Here is a 6,470-nt window from a genome sequence, read left to right as displayed (position 1 = left end):
TTGAATTTGACTTGTCAAGGATTAAATTAAGAGATATGAAGTGATAGAATGGGAATTAGAACACATTGAAAATTTGGTATGATTTTTGAATCTTATATGGAAGATAGAATTTTGAGTTTAAAGAAGTGATTATGGAGTATAAATGAGTTTAAGTATGTGTATGAAAGTTAGGAATATTAAAGGGAATGAAGTATGATGTGTTGAGCTGAAAATGAAGGATTTTCGAGCTCAAAATATGATTTCTGGGCAAGGGGAATCGGTACCCATTCAAGGGGAACCGATACCCCTTCAAACGAACAAGAATTTCCAGTATGTCATGGGGGAACCGATTCCCCCTAAAGGAAAATTGGGAATATGGGTTTAATAAGTTAGTTTAAGTTGCTAGTATCCAATTACAAGGTGTAGGTACCTAATGATGGTCTCGAAATGTACATTTATGTAGATTCTACGCATAAAGCAATTCCGGAACGTTTGGCAAGTAAGATCGATCAAGGGAAAGATAAGTGATTGGAATTGGCTATTGAGGCCAGGTGAGTGCATATTAGTTAGTTTATGGTGCTAAATGGAAACAAGACTTGCGACAAGTCTATTTCCTATGTTAGAAGGCATGAATATATGATTATACGTATATGAATGACATGAGTTGTATGTATGCATGAATATATGTGTTGACATGCTTTTGAATGTAATGTTATGAGAAGTATGTGCTATATAATGTATATATATATACATATGTGAAACTGAACTATGTGACTGCATGAGAAAGATATGAGCCATATGACATGATATAGGTGAACATGAGAAAGCAAAGTATGAGATATAAACTATGTGATCATAGTAAAATATAATTATATTATTATATGATAAGTGAAATAAGCTGGATAATATTGATCTATAGGATGAAGTGAAAATAGTACACTAACTAGGGGATTTGAACATAAATGATAAGATGAACGTATAAGATAAGCTAGATGGGAAAGATTCATAGGTTTAAATAAAACTATAACACATGGGTTGAATGATAGAAATTTGTGAAGTTATATGAGAAGATTATAAGAGTGATATGAAATTGAATTAAGTAACAGATTAGATTATATATATAGAAATAATAGAAGTGAGATATGTTTATAAGTCTGCCCTAGATGAATACGAAATATAAGAGTGCTATATGATTTATATTAGGATAATCTTGAGGATATAGATATATATAGATAGATATGAAATGAAATGAAATGAGTTATATGAATACACAATTATGTGATGAAATGGTGAATTACCTGAACATGTGAATATATATATATATATATATATGTTTAAGAGAAGGCATAAGATTAAGATATAAGCAATATGACTTATAAGTATTGCTATTATAATGTTACATGATATGTTATGTATGTTAAAGGAATTATGTGATGGTATAAGAAATGCTATGAAATATATATATATGTGAAAACAAGTATAGGTTATGAGATAAGACTTATGACTATAAGCTACGTGAAAGTGTTTTAGGTGTTTCGATATATTATATGAAGTATATGATCTTATGTGAACAAGATATGATAAGTATGTTTATATGAATAAAGGTGATTGGGTGAGAAATGATAGAAATTATATGAAAACATGACATATGTGACATGTGAATTATATGGAAATGATCTACGTGCAAGTGAACTACGGGACTATGTGATCATATGAAAAGCAGCTATGTGATACGTGATATGTGAAAGTGAATTTCAAGTTTATGTGAATATTTGAAATGAAATAAATGATAACGCCCATGTTATGTGTCATGAGAGCTAGGGGTATAGTTGGCATGCCAAGAGTCGAGGGTCTATTCGGTTCTTTAGGACATATGTATATTCTTTGGAACATGTGTGAAGTCTCGAAAGACACATACTTGATCCCTAGCATATGTATATTATTCTTAAGGAATTCTACGTGGTCCTTATGGACATCATTATATGGCACTACGGTGCAATTCTACGGGCACTTCGGTGCAATTCTACGGGCACTTCGGTGCAATTCTACGGGGCACTTCGGTGCATTTATACGAGCTGTGGTGACAGCATAGTGCACAACCTCTATAGACTCACATATCGATAGTTCTCACATATATACATGGGCTAATCCAGAAATATGAACAAATATAAGTTAGTGGTATGATAAATGCTATAGAAATGATATGATGTTGTGTGTGTATAGTGTTTGATTGAAATAGTATGTGATTATATGATAAACTGTTAATGATGAACTATGTGTATGCATGTATTTACTGCAATTAATCTGATATGATTTTATACGATATGAAAAATGCATGAAGTTGCTGTAACATGATAGAACAGAACATGCATGTATCAATATAGGTTTTAAAGTGCATTAAGTTGTTATGCCTCACTAAGTCTTCGACTTAGCGTGTGATTGTTTCACACGTAGGTTTCGAGAAGAGTAAGGAGTGATGCGGAGCAAGACAGGTCAGTTTTCCTTACCAAAAGATCAGATCAGAAATATTTGACAAAGTATGTTTTTGGTTATGTATAAAGTGTTGGCATGTAATAAGTCATTAAGTACGAGCACTCTGATAAAGTCTGTATTTTGTTTTAAATAAAGTTTTAAATTTCCCGGGATTTTTCTTAAGAGTCAAGGTTTGAAAAGTCAATGTGACACTTCGGACTCGTATCCGGGTCGGATACGGGTTGGGGGTGTTACAAACCCGGTATGGAGGATGTTACACGGTCACCCTCCTTGGCCGTACTCTGCCGCCCATCGCCGCTCTGCGGCGACTGGAAAAAAATTAAAACTCCCCAAAATACTCTCCTCAACACCCTTAAACCAAAACCGAATCCCAATCACTCAAAATCGAACCCCCTCGACGTAAATCTATAATAAAAAAAAGCTTCGATTTTTTTACCTTTTTTCGCGAAACCTTTCGTTTTTCAGCGTTCGTTCTTCTCCCCGATCTCACACCGATATTTGCTTTGGTTTCTTTTGATGTTTATTTCTTTGCATCTCTCTGTTTTGGTTAGTTTGGATGTTGGTATTTTCCTTCGTTTTGTATTTCATGGTTTCGATGTTGGTTTGTTGTTGATGGGTTCGATCTCTGGTTTTTATGCATTGCTTCGGTGTGGTTGGTTTCGTTGTTTTGCCTCGTTCTTGTGTGTTTCTATCAACAGCTTCGATGGGTATTTATACCCCCCGTTGGAGGCTATCTCTGGGGTTCACATGGGTTGTTGCCACGGTTACGCGTTCGTGTGGTTGTGGGTTGACCGAAAGCTTCGGGATGGTTCAGTCCCGGGGATTTCTGCCGGAAGTTCTGCTGGCCGTTTGGCGCGTAGCGTTCACGTGCGCGACCTATTCCTCCCCTACGGCACGATGCTTGATTGTATAACTCTAATTTTTAGGTTTTGGTTCTAGGCTGGGTCAGGTCCACTTCCCTCCAACCAAGATCTATTAGACTATTTGGACCTAAAACGAAAAAGAAAAGAGAAAAAAACGAGTAAATAATAAAATAATAAATATAAATAATATAAAAATCATATAATATATTTATTTTCAAAACCATATAATAAATATTTTCAATTTTTTTAAAACTATATAATATATATTTCAAAAATATTTTGAAAACCATATATTATATATATTTTAAAATTTTTTCAAAACTATATATTATATATAAATTTTCAAAATGTTTTAAAAACTATATATTATATAAATTTTCAAAATGTTTTTAAAAAGCTATATATTATATATATTTTCAAAATGTTTTAAAAACTATATATTATATAAGTTTTCAAAATGTTTTAAAAACTATATATAATATATATATTTATATATATATATATATGTTTTCATAATGTTTTTAAAAACTGTATATTATATAAGTTTTCAAAAATTATACTACACTAATATATATATATATATATATATATATAATAAAAAAATAATATAAAAAATAAAATAAAAACAAATCCGGACAAAAATAAGTGTCTACAGCTATTCCTCTTTGTCCTTTTTCGTGGAATGAAAAATAAAAAAAAAAGATAAAATAACATAAATTTTCGTTCGGTATGGAGGGTCTATAAATCAAATTGAGTATGAAATTGCAATCAATAATAACTCCTTTTCAAATCATTTTTTTGTTTTCTTTGTTAATCCCATAATATATGGATTTCTATACTACTCGTACCTTTAGACCCAATTACCATGTGACAAATTAACCTCTGAAAATGATCTCTCCATTCTATCTATAAATAAGCTGAAATAATTGGCGAGACTTCGTCAGCTTTGCAGATTCGCGCTCTCCTTTTACTTTATTCTACATTTCCATTCCCAAAGATTGTGAAGCATTTCCAGCCAAGAAACAATCCCCATTCCCCCCCCCCCCAATTGTTTTAAGGTACTTACATGATAATTCATGGATTATAGGGTTCAACTTCCTTTGCATGCATGGCATAAAACGTTAGGTTAAAAAAGATAACTTTTGTTTCATGAAAGTAATTGTTGTGCTCTTTGATTGTTTGTAGGCTGACCTGTATAATACAGCAATGGAGATTACTATAAAGGAGACGACAATGGTAACTCCATGCGAAGAAACTCCAAAAACAAACTTATGGGTCTCAAACATAGATCTAGTGATGACCGTATATCATATTTCGACGGTATACTTCTACAAGCCGAATGGTAGCTCGACGTTTTTCGATACCAAAGTGCTCAAGGAGGCTTTAAGTTGGATTCTGGTGTCGTTTTATCCAGTCGCCGGCCGGCTGGGGTACGATGAAAACGGTAGGCTCCAAATAGTCTGCAATAGCAAGGGAGTGTTGTTCATAGAGGCTGAAACTAGTTCCGTCATGGATGATTTAGTTAAGGATTTCACAGATGGTTCAAAGGTTCCTCAACTTGTTCATAAGTTCGATTACTCTGGTGGGATATCTTCTTATCCTCTTGTAGGAATACAGGTACAAAAATTTAAAAAAATGACTTCAACCCAAAATTATTTTAACCCTAAATGACTTGTTGGATATGGTAAATGGATATTTGTAGGTCACTGCTTTCAAATGTGGAGGAGTTTCTATTGGAGTTACTTTCCAGCATACCCTGGCAGATGGTCTATCTGCACTTCATTTCATCAATAGTTGGGCTGATACTGCTAAAGGCATGTGTCCTACCATTGCACCGGTTCTCGATCGATCATTTCTTCGAGCCCGAGACCCCGCAACTCCGAAGTTTCGTCACGTCGAATTCGAACCATCTCCTTTGAAAACAATTTCAGATCCTGAAGCACCCAGACCTTCAACTGTATCCCCTTTTAAGATCACAGCCGAGCAAGTCCAGGCCCTTAAAGCCAAAGTGAATGAAACTTCAGGTAAGACCAAGTACAGCACCTACAGCATCTTAACCACACATATATGGCGCTGTGCTACAAAAGCACGAGATCTCGTGCAAGACCAAGAACTCAAGTTAACGATACCGATCGATGGCCGAAACAGATTGCATCCGCCACTTCCTCCCGGTTACTTCGGCAACGTGATCTTCCACGCGGCGCACCTGTTGCCTTGGCCGGTGAAATCCAATCTGAATCGTTTATTGATACGGTTAATAGGATTCACGAAATATTGAGATGAATTAACGATGAGTATCTGCGATCGGGTATCGACTTGATCGAGACAACCGCGGATGTCGAAAGCGTAAGGCGAGGATCAAAAACTATGCGGTGCCCGAACCTTAGTATCAACAGCTGGATGTGGTTGCCGATCCACGATGCGGATTTCGGTTGGGGTCGTCTTGTTTTTATGAGGCCTGCGAATATCGTCCATGAGGGCAAGTCATACATATTGCCCAGCTCAACTGGTGATGGGAGCTTGACGCTGGTTATACGTTTAGTGACTTCTCACATGAAACACTTTGGAAGTCTTCTTTATGAATTCTGATCAACTGCTTCTTTCCATTGAATATTTGGTTTTCTTTCATAATCTAAGATTACAACGTTCTACTGGTTTCAATGTTTGGGTTTTTAGTTATGTTGGTTTTCTTTCATATTTGGACTGCTTTGTGTCTGTTGCATCTTCATGTTTTAATAAAGGGTAAATTATCTATTTAATCACTAGTTTATTTTTTGTATTTCTGTTTTGATTAGTTAGTTTTTTTAGTCTAAATTTATCTATAATTTTTTTGATAAAATGACCATTATTTTTTAATATTCTTACTTTCAAAATATCATTTTGAGTAGAATCTTCTTGGCTAGAAGGAAATTATTAGTTAATAAAAATCAAGGTGTTTTGTTGATATAATAAGTTGTGAGTCTAAAATACTTTGGTGACACATTTTAGATGTTCAAAATTTGATATAAGTATATAACATATAAAATATGTCTAAAATGATTATATGTTATATGCTACGTATTTAATATGATATGTATCATGTGACTTAAAATTATTGTATTACATATTAAAAGTGATGGAATGACACATTATTTA

The 6,470-nt window shown here is 34.1% G+C and overlaps 1 pseudogene; it reads left to right on the top strand.

Moving 5' to 3' along the window:
- Positions 1 to 4,528: 4,528 nt before the first annotated feature.
- On the top strand, positions 4,529 to 6,072 carry LOC120192433 (annotated as a pseudogene).
- The last annotated feature ends 398 nt before the right edge of the window (positions 6,073 to 6,470 follow it).

Source organism: Hibiscus syriacus, unplaced genomic scaffold (assembly GCF_006381635.1).
Source record: "Hibiscus syriacus cultivar Baekdansim isolate YM2019G1 unplaced genomic scaffold, ASM638163v2 tig00116975_pilon, whole genome shotgun sequence".
Lineage (NCBI taxonomy): Eukaryota > Viridiplantae > Streptophyta > Magnoliopsida > Malvales > Malvaceae > Hibiscus > Hibiscus syriacus.
The sequence above is the reverse complement of the archived record's forward strand: the minus strand, read 5'-3'. Positions and strand labels throughout refer to the sequence as shown.